General features: G+C 35.7%; 1 protein-coding gene across 1 annotated transcript in view; it reads right to left on the bottom strand.

Moving 5' to 3' along the window:
- The window catches only part of LOC143620949 (putative alpha,alpha-trehalose-phosphate synthase [UDP-forming] 7), a 178,346-nt gene that overhangs the window by 60,671 nt on the left and 101,851 nt on the right, over positions 1-15,824 (bottom strand). The gene's annotated exons all lie outside the window — the stretch shown is intronic.

The following is a 15,824-nucleotide window of genomic DNA, read 5'->3' as shown; positions in this document are numbered from 1 at the left end:
ATTGTTATGACCGGAAGCTTATCACAACAGAACGGGTTCATACTGATTACAACTTTGCCGACTTGTTTACAAAAGCCTTTGATCGTGCCCGATTTTTGTTTCTTGTTGAATCACTGGACATGATCTCGTTTGTACCAAATTGAGTTTTTATTTTGTTTTATTTTATCTTATCTCATTTTATTTCATTTTACTTGATTTTGTTTGATCTAAATTTTTTTTATTGTTTCAGCTTATCTTTCATTTCTATTTTATTTTTTTTCTTTTAAACTTTATTTTTGACTTTTTCTATTTATTTTTCTATCTTTTTTATATAAATTTGTAAATATTTTTCAAATATGTCACAATTTTAGAGAGAGAAAATGAGTTAACTTTAACTCACCAAAAAGATTTTACTTTTGCTTTACGAAAAACAAATTAAGTCACTTGATTTACCAAAAATGTTTTACATTATTTAATTTAAGAAAATCAGAAAAAGATTTAAAAGTATATTCTCTTGTTTAGAGGGAGCTCCCATTTAGAGGGAGTCGGATAATATTAAAATATCATAAAATTTTGAGAAATCGATCCAACCTTTGGAATATGATAAGAAATTGTCTTAGATGATCCTAGCACATGCAAAGAGTAGATCAAAGAGTAGATCAAAAGCCAACAAGATCATTGCTTAATGTGTAGATAGACTTAACAAATGAGTAAGTATCATAGTGATATAAACTTAAATCTGCCTGTGCTAGTGGTTACACTCTTATGAAGCGGTTGCCGACTCCAATATAAGTCATATCGATGAAGGAAAAAATATTAATAGTCAGTCATATACAAGCCCGTTAGTCATTGGTCACCATGAAAACTTATTTCTTGCTTTAGAATCAAAAATTGAAATATAAAAAATTATTGAAAAAGCAGAAAAACTGCAAAATGCTCAAAAATATTTTAATCAACAACAAAATGTTGATAAATAACACACAAAAGGGGGTATATTAGAATCACGTAACGTGGGGCAAACAAGTAAGTCCTAAACACTTTATATGAAGGCTTGTAAGTTCGTATGGCAAGTAAGTCCATGATTCAACCTTTATTGTTTGAAAGAAAATTTGCAAAACGTTTATGAAAGCTAAAATGTTTTGATCAATCATTAGGGGTCGGAGTCAATTCGGGGTGATACTGATGAACACAAATTATGCCCGAGGTATGATGGAGTATGTAACATGTTGGATTAAAAGGGGACCACACAAGTATTGTGCCTAATTATACCTTAACGTATCACGGTGAAATCTAAATACTTGTTAAGTTTAAAGTGGGCCAACATATCTACAATCAACTTTGGGTTTTTGGCATAATAATATCCAAATAGAAGTGTGGTCTAGGACGCTATAGATAATATTATTCCATGTCGTGATTTTTCTCACCAAAAACAGCATCCATAGAATTTTGTAAATTATTTAATACAATTAATATAATATTAATCTTCTTCTTACCTTAATTTTTAAATTTTAGTTCATACTTAAGTTTTTGTTTCTGTTTTTGTTTTTATTTTAATCTACACGTTAAAATTAGTTTAACGTGTATTTCCTTTAAATTTTATTTTTATCTTAATTTTTTATTCTAAATTTTATTTAGTTTAGTTTAAAATGTTGCTTTACTTTATTTTCAAACTATTGTTTTAAACTTATTTTAATGTTTGAGTAAATCTTATTTTCGTTTAAAAGTTTTATTTTCTATTTTATTTTACCTTAAACTTATTTTAAATTTTAAATTTTATTTTATTTTTACTTTTGTTTTTAAAAAATTTTAACTTTATTTTTAAGTGTCTAGTAAAAATGGGTTAATGTTTCAACATGGTCTCTAATGCAAAGTTTGTTAAGCCTTGACCCGACAAAACATATCTTGTATATATAAAGTGCTTGGATTCGGCGGGTAAATATTTTGCGGGTTTGAAATTGAAAATATTTTTAGAGTTCGGGGGTCGGGAGTGAAAATTTGTTTAAAAGCTCATGATGTTTTGACCATATCGTGAGATAGGTTGACCATATATATTTTTTCCTCTAAATATCTTTTATTATCCAAAACCTTATCTTTTTCTTTTCCTCTCTCTCTCTCTTCCCTTCCAAAACCCACCGTCGCCACCGCCCTACACTCACTGTTCTTCATAAATCCACAAACAAAATCTACATATTGGTCCTTAAAATCACACTTAATCATCACATCAACCATGGACAAATTTCCCGTGGTAAAATTTATTGTTTCTGTCCATAATTTTTAAGCCTTCGGATCGTTGAAAAGTCCCTTCGGACTGTTCACGTCCGATTGATACTGGATTTTGATTGTCGATGTCATATGGAGTCTTGATGTGAAGTTAATTGAGTTTTGGTTTAGATTTGTAGAGTTTTTTAAGTTTCTAGGGTTTCGGCCATGAGTTTGCTTTTGTTGAACCCAGATTTTGTATCTGAAGATGTTCTTGCTTTTCCAGTTCTTCATTATATGTATTGTTGAACCCAGAAACTGATTTAAGGGTTCAGAAGTTGAAAATTTTGATGTTTAAGGAATGTATTCGAATGAATTTGAGTGGATTTGTATTCGAATGAATACAAATGTATTCGAATGATTTTGAGTGATGAGAAAATTTACAAGGAGATTGTATTCGAATAAAAGTGTAATCGAATACAATATGTATTCGAATAAATTTTTGCAAATGAAACATTGTATTCAAATGGTTCATCTTTTGGAATCATATATCTGTTCAAGGAATTTGTATTCAAAGATAACAATTATATCCGAGTCAGATTATGTATTCGAATGGTGTTTTCCTTATGTGAAAATTTTCAAGTTCAATGTATTAGAACATAAATCTGTATTCGAATGGAGGTTCAAAAAGGTGTCAAAAGAAATTTTATTCGAAAATAATATCATTCGAATACAATGTTATATTCGAATACAATGTTGTATTCGAATAGAAAGTTGTATTCTAATGATTGGCTTGTTAAAATTTTGTCCAAGTCACATGCATTCGAATATAATGTCTTTCAAATACAATGTTAGATTGAATGATCTTCTGAAAACTTAAGTAGATTGTATTCCAACTCAAGTATATTCAAATTGGACCTATTTTCAAATGAAATTGGTGCATTAGAATACTTTATACTTAGTCTTTTCATTGAACTTTCATCTGAATACATTATACTCATAAAATTTTCTGTTTCTGAGTCTTTTTGTAATTATTATTTGTATAGTTTGTTTTTGTTTAAATTTTTGTATATAATTTTTTTATCTTTAAACTCAATTAACAACACTAATGTCTCTTGTGATGTATTCAGGGCCATAACAGTTTCTGTTCATGGGAGATACCGACAAGAAAGAAACTTAAAGTATTTGTCTCGATAATAAAAGGATTAAAGATTTGTCCTTTATTGTATGCTATCTAGGCTGGTCTAGAGATTCACTATTCCTGTATTAAAACAAATTTTGGGGCAAAGCTAAGACAAAGAAAGACAGTTCAAAGATCTTTTCAAAGGTTGACAACGTGAAAGTGACCTTAGCTGAAGATGTAGTCAGAAAGGCACTTCATGTTCAAGACAATGTCGGTGATCCATGCACAATCTTTAAAGATGAACAGATAGGAGGTTATTTGGAGGATATTGGTTATGAGGCTGAATGGTCATCTTGTGAGAAGAAATATTTACCGAACTACTGGAAGCTCTTGTTTCACATCGTTGCTCACTGTTTATCTGCTCAAAAAGGCGGGTTTGACAAACTGAATGCTCACTGGGTTGGAATTACGCTAAGTTTGACCAGGGGAAGAAGATACAGTTATTCCAAACTGTTCTTCAATTATATACAACAGAATGTACTAATTAAGAAGCGATTGATGATTTATACTCGATTCATCCAATTAACTTTGGATCACTTGTTTCCCGATACACCCAAACCCGTTATAACAAATGACGTTGATAAAGACGGGAATGAAATAGAGTTCTTTGAGCCTTTTCATGTCAAGGAGGTCAGAGAAGTGGCAATAACTACCATTATGAAGCCCACTAGTAGAAGTTCTTACTCATATCAAGGTGAGCTGCCGGGTGTAAAGATTGGTAAGCTCAAGGAAACAGAGTCGGATAGTGATGATGTAGAGGTTAGTGAGGATGATGATGATGATGATGATGATGATGATCCTGATGATGGTCAGGATGAAGGAGATGATAATGAGGAGGAAAAGATTGATGATGAACCTGCTGAGGATCTAGAATCAGAATCAGCTGAAGTAGAATCTGATCCATCATCTTTTGATAAAGGCAAGCACAAACTAAAAGAAAACACAACAAGAAAAAGAGGAAAGTTGGTGAATCCTCAAAGAGTTCTGCTGTTGCTACTGAAGAAGAAGAGGAAGACGAGCCTGTCCGTCCTCCAAAACGGTTGAAAAAGGCTAAAGACTCCAAGAAGCCTTTACCTTCAAAGGCGCCTCGTCTCAAGGTAACCTTTCCTTCGAATTCTGAGCTGATGTCCCAACCCTTAGCAACCCAAAATACATCACCCCAAACCTCAATTCCCGACCCACGTGTAGGATCTCCCAGAACCTTAGCAAGAGACCTAAAAGCCCTCCAAGCCAAACAAATCAAGGTTACCAAAACCCAAACCCCAATCTCACCCAAATCCAAACCCAAAACCAAAATCACTTCACCCAAGGCCCCAATCAAACTTAGACCCAAAATTATCCTTAGGAAGAAAACCAAATCCCAAGGACCATCCTTAGTGGACGAACCCGTTACCTCACCCGAAACCTCCCCAACTCGCTTAAACGATCCATTGCCCTCCATGTTTGAGGACATACCTATAACCACCCAAACCGAAACATCTGCCACACCGAGTACAACTATAACCAACACCTCACCCACATACCGATTTACCTCACCTATTAGAGACACATCTTTTTGGTCATCAACATTCACCACCTCTAGCCTAACCCAAACCACCTCAACCACCATAGAAACAACCACCACAACGACCAGCCTACCCCAAACCATAACCACACCCTTCCCAACATTAACATTAACCTTACCCATACCAACCACACCTCACTCAACAATATCCACCACACCTCCCTCAATACCGCCACTCCCATCTCAAGTGGGAAGTTGAAGAAGTCTCATTTGTTCAAAGATCTTGTCCTCGATAGGCTCGTGGAACTAGAAGAGGCAAATGAGAAACGTGCAAAACGTGAACTCACGTCGATCAAATTCTTAAAAGATCAACAAGCCATCAACCAGGAGGTCACTCGTCAGCGCGATGACTTAGCCAATCAGTTGGCCATTCTTCAAGAAAGAAGTGATATTGATCAAGCTAGAATTGAAAGTCAGCATAATTGGATCGACCAGTTACAGAAAAGAATTGACAATCAACAATGTTAATCACCAATAACTCTCTGCACAACGCTGAACAACACGCTGACATGGAAAATCTTGATTCTAGAGTAACCAAGTTAGAAGTTGATCATCCTTCCACTTCTCAAGTTGTTGATGACTTTAGGAAGGAACTTGACTCTTCTCTTAATAGTGTTTGGTTTGACTTTGAGCACCTTGAGTCGAGAGTTGGTGGGCTGGAAATTTCTGAGAATCAAGAGGTCAGGAGAATAATGGGTGAAAGTGAATGATTGAGGGAATTGGCTGAGAGGTTGCAAGAACATATTGAGGAGGAACGCTCCACACAGGGGCGCGTGAATGAGTCACTAGTCGATCGATACCTTGCCGTCATGGAGGTTATGCGATTGACTGATGAGGACGTTGAGAACCTAAGGGTTCATTTGATGGGGACATTTAGACGGTTTCTACGTGTAGCCGAGCCAAGGGCTGAGTCAACAGACGACAAACTTTGCTTACTCAATTAGCCACTGATGCCGAGAGGGTCAGAGCTTTAGGAAGTGTACATGGCTTCCTCTACACGGGAGAAACAGGTAGAGAATGAGGTGAAAGAGGGTCAGGGTCAAAGGCTGCTAATGAGCCTGAGGTTGTTGTGGGAATCGAGCATGTCAGTACTACAAGTTCATCACTAGTTGCACCAATCACTAGTGAGCAAGTAAGTGTTGTGTTCACCACTGCTATGATTATTCATCCTGATGTACAACCAGTCGCACAAAGTGGTAGTGATGATGGTGATAACAGTGATGATGACGAGTCTAATGGTGAAGACGAGGATGATGATGATGAGGATGATGACCACAAGTGTGATAGCTATGAAGAGCCTCGTGGTGGTGGAAACGGTGATGGAAATGGTGATGGTAGTCGTAGTGGTAGTGGTGAGACTGCCGGAAATAAGACGGCTGATGTTGAGCCGTCAAAGGAGGCTGAGAAAACTAGGGAGTCGGAGGCTGCGGTGGAGGCTGAGCTCGCCTCTTTACTAAATGATTGTTCTTTTGCAGGTACCGTCCTTACAGTTGAGAAAGCCGTGGATGGAAATAAAGGAGATAGTCATGATGGCATCAATTATTCTCCCAACTCCGATACACCACCAAATGGGGAGAATGTTCTGCCAGCCGTTGATAAGCACGTTGTTAATCATGTTGCTGCTCCTGCTCGAAGTAAGTCAAGAAGAGGAATCAAGCATTATAGCGTGAGCAGGATGGGAAGCATTCAATGGAGGTCGAAGCCTCACCATGATTCCAATCTCATTATGTACGCCAGATACCACAAGGATAGCAAAAGTTGGGCTGCCCGGCGGACAAATGGTGATCTTACATATCTCACCATGAGATATATGCACACGCTATCAAAAATTGACATGAACGTCTTTCGAAATAAGATAGCTCGAGACGATAGAAAACACACTCTCGAATCATGGTGAGCCGATCTGCCATGGGTCGCCCTTCGAGGAAAACTTTCTTCACGACATCATCTCATGGGAATTCGACAACGAACACAGCGAGGTTATCATTCACTGCACTCGCAGTCATGAGCTCATGTTCTTTGATGATCTTGAACTGGCAGGATTTGGACTCCGCGACCTCAAGAAGCTAGTTGAGTCGCCCCTTTGTACAGTCGAAGATGTTCGTCGTGACAACACGGACGCCATCATTGGAAAGTTCAACAAGTTTGTCAGACTACTTGTTGAAAAGCAACCTTTTGAAGAAGATCCAGATGGTATATTCGACTACGAGTCCGAATGCGAGCGGTGAGGAAGAAAATAAAGCAAATACCAAATACTAGAGGGAGATTGTAAGGCCCGTTTCATTTGTAGTCTATCGTATTTGTATATCGTTCATTTACGTTGATTATTTGTTTCCGTTTGTATGTTTGGGCCCGAGGCCTTTGTACTTGGAGCCCATTGGGCCGGTTTTAATGAAAGAAGTGTATGGTGATACACACACTATATAAGGTGTGAGTGTAACATACACTAAAAAAACCTTTTGCAAATCTATCTTTCTTACTTACTTTCTTTATCTCCCTCGTCCCTCTAATTCACGGCTCACATACACACACAAGATCCGAGATCTCGGTCCTAGGTAGTTGTTTCCGCCAACTAGTTGAGAGGTTGATCCAAGATGACTAGTACTTAGTTTTTTGTAGGGGTGTTCAAGAAATCCGAAATCCGAAAAAACCGAAATCCGAACCGAAATCGAAACCCAAATAAACCGATTCGAATTCTTATTCGGATCGGATCAATCCGAATATCCGAATAACTAATTCGGATTCGGATCGGATTCGGATATGGAAATTTAAAAAATTCGGATTGTTCGGGTTATTCGGATATCCGTTTAATCCGAATAAAAAACATGATTTTAGTGCTATTTTTCGGTTTGGTATATTTATTAGACTATTACTTGAAGTTTAAACTTAAACTTTGTGTTAAGAATAATTCGTATTTTCCGGTTTATATGTTTATTGTGATTCTAAACTATTAAATGTTAGGAACAAAAAAAATAGGAAATTTTTTTAGGTTTATTTCGGATTATTCGGATAATTTCGGATTATTCGGATATATCCGAATCCGATCCGAATTGAATTCGGATAGATTCGGATCGGATAGGAATATTCCTAATTCGGATCGGATCGGATCGGATTTCGGATAGGGTCCAAAAATTTTCAAATCCGAATAACCCGAATAATCCGTTATCCGATCCGATGAACACCCCTATTTTTTGTGTTGTTTGATCCGGTAACGGGACCTACACTTCTCTACGCAAAGGTGTTAAAAGATCCAAACCTCTCATTTTGCCACTGATTTGTAAGATAATGTTTTTGGAAAGTTTATTACAACCCTAAGCAGAGGTGTTAAGATATCCCATTCATCGACACCTCAAACCTAACGCGTACCTATTATATAAACCCAAAAATCAATTCAGACAAGAGAACCAAAACACAGCTAATGACTTCACTAGTTGACACAAAAACACAAAGCACGGATTCAATATGTTATAAAGCTTAAACAAGAAGTCCATATAGTAATACATCATGGAAATTGTATTTTTTGATATAAAGTTACGGTTGTTAAAATTTACCTTTTGTTTATCCAAACTCATTTCGACGCCATTTATGTTACATGATATTTATTGACACATCTCTAGTTGAAAATTTTCTACTCATAATAAACTTAATATGTTTATAACCGAAATAAAAACAAGGAACAGATAGTATTAACGGATCTAAGTTCCAGCAACAAAGACTAACATACTGATAAAGAAGAGACTTGACAAGCTTGCCTAAAAACAAATAAATCAAGAAGCCATTAATAGCTAACTAAAATTAACAAATCACATAAGCACTCTTACGAACGTTGGGGATGGCCAAAAATATCATAAAACCACCTAATATCTCAAACAAACCAAAGGAATACTCAAAACAAAGTTAGGACCATCACTTAGCCCATTCTACACACAGCCATACACGACTCTGAAATCGATGGCCCAGATGTCTTAAGCAAGAAAACTTAACCAAAAACATAAAAGCCACTAATAGTTACCTAACATCCCAAAGAAATACTCAAAGAAATCTTGGACCATCAGGTTATGCTAGTATGCAACTAGACAACCACGCCCGACTTTAGAACTGATGGCCGGCCTTTTATAAATAAAAAACCTTTTTAAAAGCAAATAACGATCAAGGAAAGCCGGGAACATCAAGTCACATCAATAAGCAACTCATCTGAAGACAATTGTGCATGACTTTAGAATTCATGGACCGAATTTCTATAAGCTATAAAACTTTATTGAAAGTTCTAGAAGCCATTAATGACCAACTAAAATTCCAATAGAACACTCAAAGAAAGTAGGGATCATTCGGCCACACCAGTGAGCAACTTAGTTTACAGGAAGCGCATGCCCGAATTTAGACTCTTTTTCATATATTTTTGCCTATTTCGGTCTCACAGTGTACTTACTATTCACAAGATTAGTGTACCTTCAATACAAATTAAGTAAAATAGCAATCAATAATCAATCAGAATAACTTGAACCCTAACTCCAAACGCCCAATTAACCACTCAATTAAGTCATACCTAGACCCCACAATTAGCATCTAGAATCAAACACGTGCCAGATTAGCAACGAAAACCACATGAAATTAAACCGAAATTGAAATGATTACCAGAAATGACACCATAAACAAAATCCTTGTCAGCTAGGCATCTTTACTTTTTGGCTTGAGCCTTGGCTTCAAAAAGTTCCTTCTCTTTACATACACATTAAACACAATCTCATATTCAGGTTTTTAATAACATATTTAACATACTAAAGCATAACAAAATTGTTGCGGGTCAACTTGAGAGCACCCAAATCTGTTTTATTTTGTTATTATTGTAGTAATCATCTTTTTGTTAATACTCATTCAACACAATAATCATTCATAAAAGGAATACAATCAGTTTTGAAACATACCACAAATGACACCAAGGCAAAGTGTGGCATCTCCATCATCTTTGTCAGCAACATAATCCTTGTCAGCTAAGGAGGCATCAGACATTTTTTCATTACCAACATAAAAAGAAAACACGCTGCCTGAAAATTTCCAGAAAGGTAAAATACTCGATTATCTTTCATACAGAACAATTTTAATATAAAACGTTTGTTGCTCAATATTACTATTAAATTTTTAGAGATACCTTTTAAATCCGTTTCTACCCTAACAATAAGCTGTATTCTTCCCTGCTTAGCCAGCTAAACAGGTTCACGTCCTGCAACAAAATTACTGAACCTCATCAGACTCAAAAAAACTGAAACAAATTATCATTAGCTGTTGTTAAAAGAGAGATAAGCATGGGTAAAAAAAGCGATACTCGCAGTAACGCTATGACCACCATGATATGCCATTGCTCCAAAACAAAGATTGTCAATCGAATACTCATCATGGTCCATTTGGGGGTGTAGGTGTGGTGCGCATATCTTGCATAAACATGGCCGGGACTCAACATATGGATGTATCGGGCTATCAAAAGGTGGGGTTACCCCCACCTTAAGCGAGTAAAAAGCACACTGTGCTGAGTTGCAACGGCTCGGCATTACATTGATGTTCCTCGGCACTATTTGTCACACCCCGACAAAAGGCAGCGGAACATGCCGGGATGCGACGAATTGCCCATAAGCGCATGACACTCTTTAAAGCGACAATATTTGTCACACCCCCGTCTAAGGGCTAGGAGTATGACTCATAAGTTGGTATCGTAATTGTAAATAAATCAGAGTTGCGTTAATTTGTGGAAGACTTATAAAACATTAAGGATCGAAAATGTAATATTTATATATAACAAAAGACGGGATTAAAATACCCGTTTAAGTTAACAAAATATTTACTTGTTTAATATTTACAAACCACCATATTAAGTTTACAAAATAAATCTGAGCCATCTGATATATCAATAGTGCTTCGATACTCCAAGCGCTAAACTTGTTCACCTGCAAAATGTAAGAAAATACATCAGCAACGAATGCTGGTGAACACGCTGACGCAAAATAACTTCTTTTACTTTATTACCCCTCGAGACTACGCCTGCCTCGGCCCAACGTGGCTTAGGAATAACAAAGTCAAATAACACATTATAAACTAGAGCCTCTACAAACACCACAGCGTTTGACTTAGTTAAGTACCCGTAAATATACACATAAAGTCGTACTCCCTGTAGGAGAGCGTCCTACAACCAAGGGTGGTGCGATCATGCCCATACATTGCATAGTACCACCTATGTTAGGATCCAGACATATGTATACCACAGCCTGAGGGCTAGGTTCATACCCATAGTTATAACGATTTTAGGAACACATAGTTCCTTGTAAATAATTTCATATAACAAGTTGACTTATTTTGAAAACAAGTTTAAAATTTTGGGGGCGTATTCACCTTGTCTCTTTAGGATCGGCTTCACTCACCGTCCAAGGGTCTTTCCCTTTCTTTATCTTGCACCTATAGTACGAGTATAAATATTTGTTGGTCGGATACACGATCCGGCTTAAGACCTTTAGTCTTATCTCAATCCTCGATTGAACCTTTAGTTCAATTCTTATTTACTTGAAAACCTTTAGTTTAAAAGTAAATTATAAACCTTTAGTTTATATAAAAACCCGACGTTTCTTCTTCTCTTAGAAACGCAATCTTTCTTTTATTATTTAAGAATACTCATTATTCTTTAAATAATATTTTTATAACAAAGAATATAATCATATATACTTACACTCATATATATGCATTCACCAATATTCAATAATCAAATTTTCATTCGTTTCTTTGTTATGGTTTCTTTTCTTTTCTTTTATCGAGGTATCGAGTATAACCTCGACTTAAGGTCAAAGCCTTGAATATAATATTGAATTATATTGAATTCGTTATTACGCCTAACCTTGATGGCGTATAGGAACCCTAGGGACTTTGAGCAGCACTCCAACGCCTTTTGATCTCTTTGGTCGTCAGTTGATAACGCCAAACTTCAACTCTCGACAACACGCTTATCGAGATTCATTGCCATTTCAACAACACCCTCTTGTTTGAGTGTGGGTGGAGGGTGGCACAACTTTGAGGTAACGTTGGTATAGAATCGAAGGATCGGGACACGTTTATCAAGGGAAATCGTTAATACGAACTTGGGATTCTAGTGAGAGATTAGAGAGAAAGGGAAGCAGGTTTTGGATGTGAGAAATGATCCACCCTTTGGCTACTATTTATAGACAAAACTCGGAAACCCATCGCGCTACGCGATAGGCTCCTAGGCACCTATCGCGTATCGCGATATAGGTGTGATGAGTCACAATGTAGCTCTACCACGTGGCAGCCGTTGCGCCACGTGGCGACACGTGGCAGCAGTGTTGCCACGTGGTGACACGTGGCAGCACATAGTGCCACCGTGTGCCACGTGGCACACGTGTCACAATGTGTCAGACTCCCCATCGTGTATCGCGATGGGTTTCCTTTCTGACCCGTCGCGTAGCGCGATGGGTCGAGAAATCATATTTTTCATTTTAAACCCTCAAGTTTGGATTTGGCAATTTTAGTCCGTATACTTTGGAAAGTTGATACTTTGAACTCGAAATTTTCATGTTGTTACAATATTTAACAATTTAATTTCACAACATCAAAATGTCACATAACAATATTCATAGATAATCATAACAAAATATAGCAAATAATATATTGTTCATTTTTGCTAATATCCTAACGATCTTCGTTACGTTTTCTCCAACTCCAAACATCAACCTAACGTCAAACCTGTAACATTGCATAAAATAAAGTTTATCAACACAAAGGTTGGTGAGCAATTCATAGATTTTGAACAATATGTATGTAATAGGAAAATTCCACAACTTGTATACGAAACGATAAATAATAGCAATAATTTGGATAAATGAAATCGTTAATAAAAATACATTAACGATACCTTGCTATAAGGGGTTGCCAAATAGACTAGGATTTATAGATCAACCAACCAAAAGAGGTAAACACATACGCATATAAGCATGCAAGTATAGAACACCAACTCGAGCATTTATTTAAGTAATGTATACAATTGAGTTTGTGGTTTACGACTCAAGTATAAAGCATTTAGTTTGAATAAGATATGCAATATCACCCCCAAAACGAAAGATGGAAAACGGGGTATGAAAGTACTCACATTCAAGTATAAAACTTGGTCGGTAAAAGATGGGAAAACGGAAGGACGAGCCTAACGAGCAAAGCCTAAATAAAAGTAAAAGCCTTGAATTAGAATGGTTATTTTAGGAAAGCTTTAAAATGAAAGATAAGAAATGTAAACAATTAAAGTTCAAGGTTTAAAATGTAACTATTTAAGAAATTATAATAATAACCCTTTAAAAATGTAAGTTTGCTCGAAACCGGGTTAAAGTATCTAACCTTAATATTTACCCAACCTATGTTAATAAGGTGGGTAAAAATGCAAGAATGCAAGTCCCTTTATAATAAAGATACTAAAACGGGTTTTAACGAGTGTTCGGGTTGTTGGTTCGGGTCTTGATAATTGGTCAAACCCAAAGTCAACTTTCTGAAATAATAAATGTTATGAGATAACTCAATAAAATCTAATAATACTTAACCAAGTATGTAGTTCTATTGTTTTAGAACTAACAACGTACGTTAAGCGAGTGTTCGGTTTTGTCGGTCCAACTTTGTAATAAGATCAAGTTAGATCCAACATCCCAAGAATTTTAATAAAATATTTAAAATCTATTTATAAAGTATTTTTAAAGAAATATACAAGTCTTGATAGCTAAAAACACACTTGTGTGTCTTAAGCGAGTGAAAATTGGTTTAGTGCGGTTTGGTTCGGTTTCCATCTCACAATAAGTTCATAGATGGTTTCCACATGTCCAAACATCAAAGAACTTGTATAATAATGTATAAATGATAATACATTAAGTTTTATAACCAAAAAGTTAACAATAAAGTCTTTAAACGAAAGTTTGGTTTTCGGTTCTGATCTTGGTTCGGGTTAAGACCGAGGTAAGATTCTACAAACCCATAACCATAGAACTTATAAAAATGATTTTAGAAACTTAAATCTAACAATAAGCATGTTTAAACAATTATTTAACAAAAACTAGTAAACAAGTTCGGTTTACGATTTAAAGCTATTTACGGTTAAACCGATGCTAGACTCTTCAAACCCATAACCATGGAACTTCATAAATGATGTACAAACTAAAATGAGCAGAATTTAAACATGGTTAGTATGTATAAACAAGTTATATAAGTATGTACATATCAATAGCACGAAGTCCTCCTTGTAGCCTTGCCTTACGAGGCCCGAAACTTAACCGACCGAGGCTGGAAAAGTGACCAACAAAGGTAACAAGGAGTGTATATTATATATATGTTGTGCTATATATTCCAAGTATTAATTTAGACTAAGTAAACTAATTAAAATTGCAAAACTAACTCAGTTTAACTTTCAAAGTCAAACTTAACATAAACAATGAAAAACAACCTTAAAGATCTTTGAATTTGAGAGGGGGAAAGGTTTATGAGCAGGGTTTAATGTGAGAAAGGGTTGGGTATTTATAGAAAGTGATTAAAGGGGTTAAACAAGTGGTTTATTGGTTAAAACTAGAATTTAATGGACAATAGAAACAACAATGGAACATAACAAGCAATCTGGTCTATTGTCATCGCGCTATGCGACCAACAGAAGCCTCTTCCATTGTGTGGCGCGATGGGGTGCATGGCTGGAACATTTTTCAACTTTCAAAAAATGACGGTTTGGCCCCCGAAGGTCGTTTTAAGTGATTTTAACGCGTTTTAAGGCCCGAAAATGATGTTTTCAAGACCCAACAAGTGTAAAACAATATTGTAACATAAAAACCATCATTTTGATTATATCATAAGTTTTGGTTTACAAAACAGGTCGGTTTACATGATAAACGAATCATAAAAAGAATACAAACGAGTACAAACGGGACCCGATTTTGACGAATGTCACACTATCGCGTACCCTTCTTCATCCCAGTTAACTCCGTGTGTACTCTGCATCACATAGTATTGTCCTCCGTTTCTCAACGTGCCATAGCCAGTGAGCGTTACAACATGATTCAGGCAATTTTCAAGAGACTGCTCCTTATATATACTTTGTTTTTCTCTTAGCCATCTTCATTTTTGTTAATATTAATTTCTAATTCTTATTATTTTTCTCTTTACCTTCTTTGGTGTATAAAAGAAGCCAAAAGTCGCTACAGTTGATGGCTACGACTACATGTGATTCTTCTTGTTGTTATATTTTCGAGACCTCCTATTCCAACAATTTGAGATCTTTATGTCATCTAAACAAACATATCCCCTTCGAAACATAAATAAATATAAGTTATTTAACAAATCAATGTTAAAGTGAGTGATTTACAATCTACATAGAAATATAAAATTTTGTAGTGTAAATTAAATATTTAATTTATGTTTTAAGAATAAGAATATATAACAAAATTGTTAGCATATTTCGGTCTAAACCCGGTGACTCGAACCAAAACCGACCCAATACCAGCCTAATATGCGTCGTTGGTTCGGATTTTGAACCTTTAGAACACTAGAAAGAATGGAAGCCTGACTTACCTAATCGTTGTTCTTCATCCTCCCTCGTATGAGTATGAGGTTATGTAAAAAGAAAGAATAATGTGGAAGATGCATGTGTGAAGAATGGTATTTATAAAGAAAGTGAATGAAACAAAGATTTGGATTTCAAATGGTTTTCTAAAATGAAATTTGATAAAACAGAAAACGAAGCAAAAGCAATTATAAACTTTCGCATTCGTATAAAAGACAAAGATGTAGCAAATAAAAGGAAAATTCCCATAATGTCCTTTATGTAAAAAGAGGTTATATATATATATATATATATATATATATATATATATATATATATATATA

This window comes from Bidens hawaiensis, unplaced genomic scaffold, assembly GCF_021521415.1.
Source record: "Bidens hawaiensis isolate Kalapana, Puna unplaced genomic scaffold, B.hawaiensis_p1.1 tig00002735_1, whole genome shotgun sequence".
Lineage (NCBI taxonomy): Eukaryota > Viridiplantae > Streptophyta > Magnoliopsida > Asterales > Asteraceae > Bidens > Bidens hawaiensis.
The sequence above is the reverse complement of the archived record's forward strand: the minus strand, read 5'-3'. Positions and strand labels throughout refer to the sequence as shown.